Raw genomic sequence first — 14,387 nt, forward strand, 5'->3', positions numbered from 1 at the left:
TGCTAATGAAATTAAAAATTTATCCTGGCCTCTGGCCTCTGGCTCCTAAGTCATCCTCCTGGACCAGATCCTTACCAGAGGCTGCAATGCTACCTTCTACTTGGGTTCCCAAGGTTTTATCTCCTTTAGTTTGTACTCAGAAGCTGACCATGGATGGGGGTCAGAAGCCAAGCCAGGATGTCAGGTCATAGAGCTTCCCAGCCCAAACTCAAGCTCTGTCAGAAACAATCAAACCCCACAAATAGGGACAATGGTGCTGAATCTGGATCACTAATCAGGACCATCTTCCCTCACAGTAAGCTCCCCTTCAGGTCCTTCATTTAGTGATAGAGGGCCATTAAATCCATCAGAACCTTCTCAATCCATCAGAAAAGTTAGCCCATTAAACCTTGGAAGGAAAGAAGATGGTACCTGAACAAACATGTCTTCTAGGGTATTCTTTGGCTCTCTGCAAACATACCTAAATCTTCCCCAGGGATTAGTTCTGCATGTTAAAGAGTCCTAGAGGGCTGGGAAGTTAGATATTGTCCATGCTGTAGATATAAACTCACCTCTCAGTTATACAACTGAGAGGGAATGCTTCAGTTACTCTCCCAGAACTACAAAAATCTGCTGTGAGGTCATATTTTGTTTCTACAAAGACAGATGGGCAATGTTGGCCCCCTTAAAATGTACAGTCTCACCAGACATACTGCATCTTAAATAATTAAGAAAGTAATCTGGGCTGTGATAAATGTGTACACAAATTCAATAGGAGCACAGAGTACAGGGCAATTAAGTTTGACTGCATAGATAAGGAGAACTTTCCAGAGCCAATGATATTTGATCTGGGAATTAAAGTGTGGATTATGAAAACAGAGTGAGGTGTTTATGGACAAAACAGCCCAACGGAAAAGGATGTTTAAGTATTTCAAAGTAAAGGTGAGCTATTTACCAGGGTGACAGAAACACAGCTTTTGTGGGTGGCCAGGAATGAAGGGAGCTGAAAAAGTAAAGTTAGAAGGAGACACATCTTTTGTTCAGCTTTGAATAGCCTGGTAATGAGTTTGAACTCTATTCTGAAGACAAGGGGAAGCCACCCAAGGATTAAGAGCAGAAGAAGTCAGGTGTTTGCATCTGTAATCTAGAGAGAGAACTGCAGAAGGTGGCCACATGGGAGACCGCAGGCCAGAACCTGAAGCTGTTCCCAATGTCCAGGGGAAAGGTGGCAGAGCCCTGAGAGGAGAGGCAGTGGCAACCAAAGGGAAAAAATTATTCTAGTTTTCCGGACAGAGTTAGAAAACACCAGGGAATAGTTGTATGTAGGGTGAAATGCAGAGAGAAAGGTCAGAAATGGCACCGGGCTTTGTACCGCAGGAGACTGGATGAAAGCTAAGCCATTAACTGCACGAGGAACCATTAGAAGAGGAGAGCTGTAATAGGGCCACCAATAATGGGTTTCTTCTGGATGTATTGAGTTTGAAGTGCCTGCAGGACATTCATGTGGAAAAGCGCTTTCTAAATTCACATTTTTTTAAAAAATGCTTTTATTGGTCTCTTGGCTCAAAATGGTAATAACTGCTGTAAGGACATCCAAACAAAATTTCTCATCACATGCAAATATTCTGCTACAAAAACATTTCTGGCACCAAAAAGACAGAAGAGAGAGGTTGAAAATACATATTATATTCTGTGTATTTATATAATATATAAGACACCACAAATTGATGTAAATGAAAAAGATTATTTAATAAACAGCAGGGATTCACCATTGGATATTTGGGGAAAAATATATGGATTTAGAGCCTTACTTCATTCCATACACCAAATTAAATTAAAGAAAAAATAAAATAGAAGAAAATGAAGGTATTTATGCAATTCTGAATGTCAGGATGGTAAATATCTTGTATACTTAGAAACAGTAAAAAGAAAATCACAACATTTATGATTAATAAATTGAACTATGTATACATTTTATATCTCCTTCAATAAGAAGAATAAAAGTTAAGTTCTTATTAAATTTTTCAATAAGAATTCAAAGACTTAGAACACATTAAAATTTTTAAGTAATGAATATGACAGAAGAAAAATTAGCATTACTTAAATATATATATCTAATATGATTCCTTAAGAAAAAAACAAAATGAAAAATGGAAAAATCTAGGAATAGACAATAAATATTTATCTTCACTTAAAATGAAGACATTTTACATATTTTTTAAAAACTGAGAAAACTTAATGCTAGTAAGTTTGCAATAAAAAGTCTCAAATATAGCTGCTAAGAATGTAAATTTTAAATTTTTTAAAAAAATAAGTTGGCAATATTTATCAGATCTGTTTTTCCCAATTCTGATAACACAATCTAAAGAAACAATTCCAAATGCAGACAATAATTTAAACTGTGAAACACTGAAATATTTATCTTTAAATACATTTAGAGATTTATTTATTTCAAAATATATATGCTGCTCTTTATAGTCATGAAAAATAGCAAACAATGTTAAAGTCTAAAAAACTTAGATTTAATCAGAATCAGATTTAATCAATATAAAAGTCTGAGTGTAAGAGATGGTTATATTAAAAGAAAGAAAGAAAGAAAGAAAGAAAGAAAGAAAGAAAGAAAGAAAGAAAGAAAGAAAGGGAAAAAAAAGCAAAGAAAAGGAAAGGAAGAGAAAGATCTACTTGTGTAATGTGTGCAAAATCCAGATTCTGCCAGGAAAGGGAAGGCATGTGATCCTCTCCCCCTCTAAGCCCCTTCCTGTTGGCTGGAATGTGGAAGTGAAGGTGGAAAATGGAAGCCCCATGTTCATGATAGCAAATCCACGAGGTAGAGCCTGCATCTCCAACACAGAAACCTCCCCATACCGCCCTTGATTTCTGTACCTGCTGTATACAGCCCCTGGGCACCAACTCAGTTCAGTGTTCTAAATGACAACATGGCATAACTATATACATAATCAGCTATAAAAATTAATAAGCTTTTCTCACTAATAAAAATTTAGCAACACACCTGTGAAGGTTTGGCTACATCTGTGTGCCAGAGCTGATAGATGAGAAACAGGGTATAGATCTGTGCCCCATTCTTATACCATTTAAGAAAGATCAGAATCTTCCTTTCTTATACCTTAAAGCAGTGTCATTAACCAAATGCATTCCAGAAAACAGATCAAGTTCTTAAGGAGAATTTAACAAGTGCCCCTGGAAAATATTAATAAATAAAGCCTCTAAAGCAAACTATTAAAAGTTACAGCAGAGATTGCTAACTGTGCCCCAATATTCATTTTCCTCTACTCCTTTGGTAATAGAACCATTAATTTTTAATTGGGAACAGGGTTGCCCAGAATGAAATTTACATTTCACAGTCTTCCTTATAGCAAGACATGGCAATGTAACTAGATCCTGGCCAACAGGATATAAGTAGTAATGGTCTATGAAAACTCGAGTAAGTGTTCTTCCTTAAAGGGAAGGGTGTATCCTTCCTCGTTCATGCTGGCTAAGAGCAGATGTGAGATTTGTATCTGGAGCAGCCATCTTGCACCTTTAACAAGCTAAATGTTAAGATGGCAGAGAGACCTGATGGAAGGAACCTGAGTCCCTCATGTTTGTGGAGTTTCCTTATTAGTTGTAAATTGTCTACTTCTGCTTCCTGTTTGTGAGAAAGAGAAATAAATCTTTGCTTTCCTTAAGTCACTCACACTTTGGGCTTCCCGTTAATCCTAAATATTACAAAGATCAGAAACATACCATTATTCTGTGCCCCTAAAAGTATCAGAAGGGAATGCAGACAAAACAAAATCTACTACTATGGAAAAATCAATGTATAATTAAAGGATTTTTAACATGGGAGTCATTATCACAGGTCAGCAACACTTAACAATTCCTCAAGAATATCAGTTAGTTGTTTTTTTATCTCCTCTTTTAGTTCTCCAAATTGTAAATCCTGTGATCCATAAAAGTTCCCCAGTCATAGCCTCTCTGCTGACTCATTAAAAAAAAAAGTGAAATCACTGCTTTGTTATTTTATAGTGTACTCTAGAGAATTAACTTAGCCTCCCATGTTATAAGAGAAAAATTAAAAATATAGCCACTTTCAAAAATCAATTGTAGAGCTCTACGGTGCCATCATGAATCTGGCAATTGGCCCAGATTGAAATGTATTGAATACATTACAATACAATAATACATGTCCCATCTGGACAGTGTGAGTGAGAAGAGAAGGAGCTGTTGTATCTATTTCCTAGTTTCTTCATGCTTGAGTTCTAGAGAGAAATTGCTTGCTGTAAAACTAATTTCAAAGAGGTGACTGTTAGTTACACTAACACTTGCTTCAGGTATATGAACTGTGGTAAAATACAAAGATTGATAGAATTTAGGCATGTCTCTAGAGTAGCATGTTAGGAGTAAAGAGAAACAAGTCATCTGGCCCATCTGGTGTGATGGTGAGGCATTTGGTAGGGGTGATGGTTAAAACGGATCAGGCACAGCTACTGGGGAGTATAAAGACTTCAGAAGACTGAGGGAACTTGATTAGCTATAAATGCCCTATATCTACAAATATCGCCACTCACATACATATAAGAAAAAAAAAAAGTTCAACACGTATGTCTCAAAAACAAACAAATGTGGAATGACAATATTCTTTTTTCTTTTTTTTTTTTTTAAGGTTTTATTTATTTATTTGACAGAGAGATAGCCAGTGAGAGAGGGAACACAATCAGGGGAAGTGGGAGAGGAAGAAGCAGGCTTCCAGCGGTTCATGGAGCCCGATGTGGGGCTCGATCCCATGGACTGGGATCACGCCCTGAGCTGAAGGCAGACGCTTAATGGCTGAGCCACCCAGGCGCCCCTGGAAAGATAATTTTCAATAAACCACCACCATTTCCCAATTTTCCAGATTTCTCTTTAAGGGATACAAAGACAACTAACTTCAGTGCAATTCAAAGATTGCTAAACATTAGTAATCATTCAAGAATAAGACTAATAGCAATAGCAATTTATATAAAAATTGCTTAATTGTTAAAATATTAAAGTCTAATAAAGATATAGACCAGTTAATTGTTGCTTTGCCATGCTTCCTTCTAAAGCGAATAGTTTTCAAAAGCTCTCAAAAAAATTAAGAAGTTACAGTGAGAATCGGCCACATGAATAACAACCTAATAACAATGTGTGAAACTGAAGAAAAGAAGCCTCATTTAAAGTGGAGTCAGGAGGCCAAAAGGGAGTGCTCACATATATCACCCCTTGCCATCAGTTGCAGGTCCAATGGAAGAGGCATACCTTACATTCCCAAAAGGAAAAAGATACCCCAGCAGGAAGAAGGAAGATTTTTCCCCTTGTCTGGCAACAGCCCAGCCAATAAGAAACCGCCACAACTCAGCCAATGAGAAGCCACTACACTTCCAACTCCCAGTTTACTCCAATGGACTTCTTGTTTGTAACAGCCCTTTCAGACCCACTCTCCTCTATAAAAGCGAGTTCCTTTCCTTTATTCAGATTTGCCTAGGGCTTTTGCTATAGTATGCTTGTCTCAAGTTGTAATTCCTCTGCTATTCCTGAATAGGCCCATTTTGTTGGTAAAAAAAAAAAAAAAAAAAAAAAAGGATGTTTTACTTTTAAGGTTGACAAATTGAATGAGGAAAAAAAATAGTAATAAATGCTTCTTTTAAGGTCTTTTTATTTTAATCCCATAACCTTTTCTGATTAAGCTTTTATGGTCCATCAAAAGCCACTGATTTTTAGAAGATATCTTAATATGATTAGAGAGTGAAGATAATAACAAATTTGAAAGTAGTTTAAAAACTACCATAAATAGTATTTTTAAATTATTTTCTTCTGAAATTCAAATATTTAAGAACTAAAAATGAAAGTAGACATACCCCAAACTAAGATTCAATTAATAATGTCTTGCTCACTCTGAACACCAGAAATATTTCTTTAAACATAAGCACTGATTTTCATCACAAAGGGATTTGAAAGATCACTTTCCACTTCTGGAGAGATCAGAAAAGATAAAAAATGATAATCAATACCTGTCATTCTAATCAAGGAGTATAGCCTTTAGACCTCTACTTTCCCCTTCTCACGTCTCTTTCTGACAAAGTCACCCAGAACAGCACTTAAAAGAATTATTTCAAAAAGAGAGAGAGAGAGAATTATTTCTAAATTTCACCAATATCATGGCCAGGTTTAACCCTAGCCCATATGTGTCCTATATGCATATTACGGAAAGGCACTGTTTCTTCCAGACTGAAATCTCTTGATCTTTGTTACAATGCAGACCTTGTCAATCAGAGCATGGCACCCACTCTAATCCTGGCCAGGAGCCCTAGTGCAGACGGGGCACAACATTCATGGCAGCTCTGCTTGCACCTGAAAGATCGAGATTGTTTGCCTCTAAGTGGTTATCCTGCACTTATACAGCCTTCAATGGAAGAATCAAGAGAAAAGTTAATTCCTAGGAGCTTTATTTAAAGCAACAGAAGAGCGGTGCCTGGGTGGTTCAGTCAGTTAAGCGTATGCCTTTGGCTCAGGCTATGATCCCGGGGCACTGGGATGGAGCCCCTCATCAGGCTCCCTACTCAGCAGGGAGCCTGCTTCTCCCTCTCTTTCTCTGCAGCTCCCCTGCTTGTGCTCTCTCTCTCTCTCTAATAAATAAACAAAATCTTTTAGAAAATAAAAATGAAAAAAAAATAAAGCAACAGAAGATTTGTTCTGAAGTTTTGCAAATGTACTTCTAACATCCAACTCACTTATTCAACCACTGACTTAGGCTTTCTCTGAGCTTTCCCAGCACTGAGAGGGCATAATTCACAAGAAAACCAGAAGGAACACAGCTAGAAAATCATTATATTCAGCTACTTTAATTTTTCTTAATCTCCATTTTAAAGATAATCCTATTTTCCCCATTTTTTTCTTTTCCTATCAAGTTTTTTAAAGTATATGTAATATTAATTCACAAGATTAGGTCTAAATGATCAAAAGATTTTTTTTTATAATTTAATTTTAACATGGCATTTTTATCTTAAACAAGATTACTTTTTAAGTAATGTTTGTAATCTCTTTAGAAAAATGAATGTAACTTACTACCTTTAACCCAATTCACTCACTCTAGCACAAATCAAATTTTATTTTCTCACAATTCATCATGCTTATATTTTTCATGTATTTTACAAGTTGTTTCCAAACATTGTGACCTATTTTATAACTTTTATTCAAGAAACATAAGATTCTCTGAATCTTAGTCATTTCTTTTCCCCTTAGTAATATTAAAACTTGAAGATGACTCATATTATCAGAGAAAATATAGAGATCCTCTTCTCACATCAACTGAATATATGTATATACATAAAGCATAATAATATAACATATGCCATAGTGGCATGTATATAAAATACTTGTTGAAGACCACTGAACTCACAAAGATGTAAAAATGCACCAGAGAACAAATCTTTGACTCCAATTCAAAGCAGATTTCTCTTAAAAATAGGCTACAAATACAGAAATTTGGGGGAAAATCAGATCTAAAATATTCTCTCTGGCCATCCTTCCTCCCTCCACTCCGCCCCAAATATTTAACAAAGTCCTAAAGAGTAACGGAGACTGCAAGAGTAAGGGGCTGACCCATCCCATTGGCAACACAAATCATCGAATCTCTTGTATTTCTTCAATCTAGGTACAAAGCCAGTGACCATACAGTTAGTATCACTTGTTAAAAATCATGATGTACTTATGCTTCAAAAAATGATAATAAACCTTAGACTTAAAGAGAAAGATAATGTTAAGAATGATGTAATCAAAGTAAATGGCGATAACACATACATGCATACAGATACACATTCATACCTACATTGACAGATGCGTACGTAATATATAATACGTACAAAATAAAGGCAAGAGAAAAAGGGGGAAATGATGGAGAAGAATGCCAGTTAACAAATATAGAAATAAGAGAATTAGAAAAATCACCCTTTTGCAACCCCCTATGTGATACTGATGCTAACACCACTGAATGAAAAGTTGAAGAACGGGTTTCAGAGCATCCTCTCACTATCACTTTTCATGTACAAGAGGAAGTGTTCCCTTTATGTTGCAGCGATCTAAGCAGACATCAAGTAACTAAATAACCAAACTGTTCATAATCAAGAATGGCACAAACAGACATCATATGCTTCCTAACGTGATGTTAGGAAGTACACAAATGGGAAGTGGGACATTCTTTTAGACAATGAGCCCACACTCCAAAAATGTCAAGGGCATGAAAGCAAACAAAAAGAACAGAGGGACTACTGTAGATGAAGGAGATTAAAAAGACATGACAGCAAAATGCACTGCGTGATTTCTGTTGAATCTTGAATTTTTTAGAAAAAACTATAAAAGGCAGCACCTGGGTGACACAGGTTAAGCATCTGACTCTTGGTTTCAGCTCAGGTGGTGATCTCAGGGTTGTGGGATCCAGCCCCCCTGTGTTGAGTCAGGCTTGCGCTCAGCAAAGAGTCTGCTTAAGATTCTCTCTCCCTCTCCTTCTGCCCTTCTCCACCACACTCGCTCATGCTCTCTCTCTCTCTCTCTCTCTGTCTCTCTCTAAAATAAATACATAAATATTAAAAAAGAACTATAAGGGACTTTTCTTTAATAATTGAAGAAATTGGAATATGGACTGTATATTTAATTATATTATTGAACAACTGTTGAATTTATTTGGTGTACTATTAGTATTGTGGTTTGTAAGAAAAGTTATTCTTGGAGACACATACTAAATAATTTAGAAGTTATTTGTTATAACATCTGCAACTTATTTTCAAATAGCTCAGAAAAATGTATATGATACACAAACATATACACATGGATACATACACACAGAAATAAAGTACATGTGGAAAAATGTTAACTGATAACTCTAGCAAAGAATGCAGTATTGCTTAAATTGGATTATTCTTTTAGAATTATATGGTATAATATAACATATTATATTATTTTATAATGCTATTCTTCCATAGCATTGAGATTTTCAAAATAAATTGTGGAAGAAAAAGAGCTAAAGGAAAAAGGAAGGACAGTCAATTGATCTGGAAGTGCTTCCAGATAATTCCATGTAGAAGTTGTTCCTATTACATCATTTAAATGCTATGTTGGAGGCAACATAAATATATATTATGATACAATATGATATATATGAAAGTATAATCATCTCTGAAGAAAATGTCCAAACAGACTAACTCAAAGATGAAATTCAGTTAACGGTTAAAATTACTCAGAAGCAGCATGACACCTAAACTCTACAACCATGTCACAGTTAATTTTAATCTCAGTTTTGCTGTTTACTAGATGGGCATGATACCCAAGATTAACTGGACATTTCTTGGATTTCTTTTCTGTAAAACGAAGATAATAATACCTAACCTGTATGGCTGCTCTGACGATTAAATGTTGCAATGCTGCAGGTCAGTGGGTCTCAAACATTAGTTGCACCAGTCACCTGGATCTCTGAGACCTGTCCCCACTCCACGTTTTCCAATTCAGTAAGTCTGGGATGGAGGCCAAGAATGTGCATTTCCAAGAAGTTCCCAGGTGATTCTGGTGCTGCTGGTCTGGAGACCATACTTTGAGAACTGAAACTACATATATTCAAATTGAAAAATGGGCATACTCCACCAGGGACAATACAGAGAGAAAGCTGGTCCACCACCCCTCGGGGTGGCCTTTGTTACCTTGAATGAGCTCCTTCACCACCCTATTGTGACTTGCACATTTTTTTCCTTCAGTTGGACGATCCTCACCCTTCCCATCCCTGCCCTGAGGCTACCGACACACAAACCTCTCACTTGAACTGAATACAGCACATAAGCTGCAGTTAGTTCCACCTCTGTTTCTTCTCTGGAAGTAGATGTCATATGTAAAACAAAGCAAGACAGCCTGATTATACTGGATTCCCCTTACCCCACCCCTGGGGCATAACCTCCAGGGGGGGTCAGACAAATCACGATCCTTGGTACTGGCCTTGGAAAACTCATTGTCATAGGCCTCATGTGCCCCAGCTTAGATCTTCCTTTTTCATACCACTGTCCAGATCAATTCCAAGCTTACTCTGCACCCTGATTTGGATTTGGGGGCCTCGACCCCTCATGGATACTTGTCAGAGGAATAGAATAATAGACTGTAAAGAGTACGGCTCCAGAGACCCAAAGAATCCTAGCATGATTACTAGCTAGGAGGCTCTTAAGGTCACTTGAGCCTTAGTTTGCTAATCTGTACAATAGGAAAAACATAACTTGATCCATAAGATTAAAGGAGATAATGTATATAAAAGCACTGAGCTCGGTATCTGACTATAGGAAGCATAAGATATGTTAGATTTAAAAAAAAATTAAACTGATGATGAAGAGGACAATGACAATTGATAAAGGAAGAAGAACCTTTCTATTGGTGAAATTAAACCTTGGGCCATTTCCTGGCCAGCTTCTGCTCTACATTTATCCCTCCACCTTAAACTCCCACCATGCCTCATAGCCCAGTAATAGGACTTTGAAAACCAAATTAAACATCTTTCCAATGGCTGTCTTAAATCCTAAGATCAATGAATGGGCATTCTGTTCTTCCAATGGTAGAAAAGATTTTTAAAGGGTAATGAACAATTAGTAAGCTTCATGGAATTTCTTAATGGTGGAGATGTTTCCAAGGTCTCTTTATGCAGGACCCTGAGTGTGGAGGTTGGAAACATTGGCCCAAATAAATCTAGAACACAGTGCTCTGTTCTGCAGTCTCATGAGATAGAATCCTGAGTGACAGGCAATATACAGTGGATGACAGAGCAGTGGATTGAGTTCGCACGGCTGGATTGCAGTCAGGGGCTCTCACCAACAACCTTGGACATTATCCCCATGTACAAAATAAATACTCATTCTGTAGGATCTCTTCTACCTCTCTCAAATGATGGTTATCTCTGTTTCAACTTGGCTCTGGATTAGCCTTCTAACCGGGAAGAAGAATCATATGATTGACATATAGGTTTGTTCAATTCATGAAAGTCCTGACATTCACCCAGTAGTGGCCTCAAGAACTAGATCACAATTGTAATGAACCACCTTGAACAGAGAGCAGAAGAAAACAATACTTTGTTAAAGTAAGTTTTATGGAAAGGTATTCAAAAACCTCATGGATATATACTTAATGCATTGACATTTCTATAGCTCCATTTATGCCCTAAAGAATGAAAATAAATGCTTTTAACCTTTAAAAAAGCTATAATCAGGTAACAAAACAGGTTGAACAGCATGATTTGATTTTTAAAGAATATATAAAGAGCTGTACACACCGAGGTAAAATGGTGTTTATCACTCAGTGATAGTTAATAGATTTTTAAATTTTTTCTTTTGTCAATATTTTCTTGTTTTCTACCATCTGCATGTATTGCTTTTGTAATAATAAGCAATATGTAATATTTTGAATCCTGCTTCTCTGTCTTGCACTCTTTTACAGGTTCTCTGCCTGGAAAATAATTCAAAATACTACTAATTTTTTCATGAATAAAAAGAGAAGCCATTCATAGTTCCCTAGAATATCTTCCAAACAGATCATTTTTTTCCCATTAAACTCTACCCCAATCTTTTAAAATTCCCTTATTGCGGGGCGCCTGGGTGGCACAGCAGTTAAGCATCTGCCTTTGGCTCAGGGCGTGATCCCAGCATTCTGGGATCGAGCCCCACGTCAGGCTCCTTCGCTATGAGCCTGCTTCTCCCTCTCCCACTCCCCCTGCTTGTGTTCCCTCTCTCACTGGCTGTCTCTATCTCTGTCGAATAAATAAATAAAATCTTTTAAAAAAAATAAAATAAAAATTAATAAAATAAAATTCCCTTATTGAGGTCCTTTAGGTTAATATCCTTAATTTTGACTTTCTCATAAAAAGTAAGTACACGTTCAGCCTGCCATTAAAAGGTATCGCAGGCTTCAGAGCTCAGATTCACCTGCTTGTCCTAAAACTAGTTATGGAGGTTTTTACATTGAGTCCCCTTCACAGCTTGAAGGAGGCGGAAAAGCAGAGAATTGACAACATGTATTCAAAATCTACTCTAGATTGAATCATGACTCTGCCATTCTCAAGCTGTGCAACCTTGAAATTTTTCAGTACCCAAAAAACAACAGGTGCTTATTAGAGCATTTGATGGCTCAATAAATTCAACTATAATTAATTCTAAAATAAAAATTATGCTCCTTCTCAAATAACCTCAGAAACTAAGCTTCTAGAGTGCGATCCCAAATCCGATCCCATCCTCAGCTTTCCCTATTTCTGAAAGAAATAAATACACTTGAATATATTTTGGGCAATTTTTCTGCTTTGATTTTAATATATAAAAACTCAACCTACTGTTTCTCAATTTGAAGATATTTTAAATGCGCAAATGAGCAATTTCTATTTCTTAATAAAAAGATTATTATTTCTCAGAAGTAGAATTAGTATCTAATCAATCTAACTATACAAACACAAGATTTTTTGAGCTGAAGGAAAATTTAGATGTAGGCATGTCTTTTCCATTCAGACAGATGCCTGTTAATATAAACTCATGTTTACATACTCAAAAACTTAGTTTTTGAGTTCCTAACACTGAAATAAAAAAGACTGTAAAATAGAATATTCAAAGGGGATGGCACGGAGTCTGTTAATGTTAGTAGTACGTAAGTTTATTCTTCCTAAGGTTAATTACTAAACAACTTCACTAGCAACTGATGGGGCAGTCCACTATACGATGAGAGTAGAGGGATGTTGGAAGGACAATTTCCATTACCTTAAATATTTCATTGATTTACTTATTAACTTGTTGTTCTCACAGAGTAAATGATTCTCATGGTTATTCTTGCTAGTAAGACACTAGCGCTGGTATGTGAATGGGGAAAGTACTTAGTACATCTTTCAAAGTGGTTTATAATAATACCTACTTCACAGAGACACTGTGAGAATTTGATAAGAAAATAATTTAGCAGAATCTGAAAACAGTAAGTGCTTATTAAATGTTACGCAATATTAACCATTATTTTTTATTGCTGAGAAAATATAGGCACTGAAGAAGTTAATTCCTCAAGATTTTTTGAAAGAAGACTGTATCAGAATAATTTCCCATAAAAATAACAATGTATCCCAGTCTATTTTCAAAGCTCACTCCTTGACAAATTATTTCTCTTGCTACTTCCTTGGCAATAAAGAGAAAACCTCTTTAATTCCCTTACTTCAATGTCACCCCAGTGGGAGTACATTCACCTGGCTGAACTCATCCCTTTACAGTGGATAATTAGAAATTATTTTTCTTTTTAACCATGAAACCATTTAAACATATAAGAGTACAAAAGACAATGTGTACAAAAATACCAAACTTAACATATGTTAATACTTTGCTTTCTTTACTTCAATTCTCTCACTTCGTTTTCTAAAAAAATGAAATGTTATCGATAACATTCTATTCTCAACCTACCATTTTCTTCCCCAGCAGTAACCACTATCCTAATGTTGGAGGGTATTATTTTCGTGATGTTCTTCTACTTCTTTATGAATGTAGAATCCATAAATAGTACTATTTCTAAATTTTACATAAATTATACTTTAAGTATCCTTTACAACTGATGATTCTTTTTTTTAATTCAGCATTGCATTTTTTAAATTAGCTATCTATTCATGTAGGCCTGGACCATTCATTATAAATCTTGCAAACGAATTGTTTGAATAAACCCTGGTGTATGTGTTTATTCACTGCTAAGTGGATTATTTCCTATATTACAAACTTGCTCAAAGAATCGCCCTGTGTACAAGTGCCTGGATTGTTCTAGGGTAGAGAAGTATTTTGGCAAGTTAGATGCATCTTCAACTTTGCAAAGTATTCCCAAATTGCTCTCCAAAATCATCAAACCAATTTATACTTCAACCAACATGGACATGGTTTCATCTTCCCCCACACCCTTACTACTATTTGGTATCACTATAGCCATTGAATTTTTCCAATTTGCTATTGATATATATTTTCACATTTGCCTGAATTACTTGCCAATCCAATCATTTGCTAGGAATCTCATAATGTCATTCTCTGGAAAAAGCCTATAATAAGAGAAAAAGAGAAATGAATGCATGAGTCTAACAATTCAGCCGTTCATGAAACATATCTTTTTAAATGAAAAGACCAAATCAAGGAAGGAAGGGGATGGATCAACATCTGAAAGTATAAATACGAATCAAAAAGCATGTTCTTCTTACAAGGTAGCCACAAATAAACCAACACAAAAGAAATCTCAAAATTTAATTCCTGTTCTGCAGTTTAGGACCAACTAGATTATACTAATTCCTTAAGAAACCACAAAAGCTGTAATTTCCTCTTTGAATCTTTAGAAGCAGGGTAAAGTATATAAAGCCCAATGTAAAAATTAATAAA

At 35.9% G+C, this 14,387-nt stretch overlaps 1 protein-coding gene across 7 annotated transcripts in view; it reads right to left on the reverse strand.

Annotated features, from left to right (window-relative positions):
* Nucleotides 1–14,387, reverse strand: part of GRXCR1 (glutaredoxin and cysteine rich domain containing 1) — a 296,334-nt gene that overhangs the window by 259,724 nt on the left and 22,223 nt on the right. For 3 of the 7 annotated variants that reach the window (XR_006783062.2, XR_006783059.2, XR_006783056.2), the window contains exon 3: nucleotides 9,124–14,056. The exons of the other annotated variants lie outside the window; for them this stretch is intronic. The gene's annotated coding sequence lies outside the window, so the exon portion shown is untranslated. Of the gene's footprint in view, nucleotides 1–9,123; nucleotides 14,057–14,387 lie in introns of those variants that run through there. 7 annotated transcript variants of the gene reach the window in all.

This window comes from Ursus americanus, chromosome 8 (assembly GCF_024610735.1).
Source record: "Ursus americanus isolate L20-20 chromosome 8, mUrsAme1.1.p, whole genome shotgun sequence".
Classification (NCBI taxonomy): Eukaryota; Metazoa; Chordata; class Mammalia; order Carnivora; family Ursidae; genus Ursus; species Ursus americanus.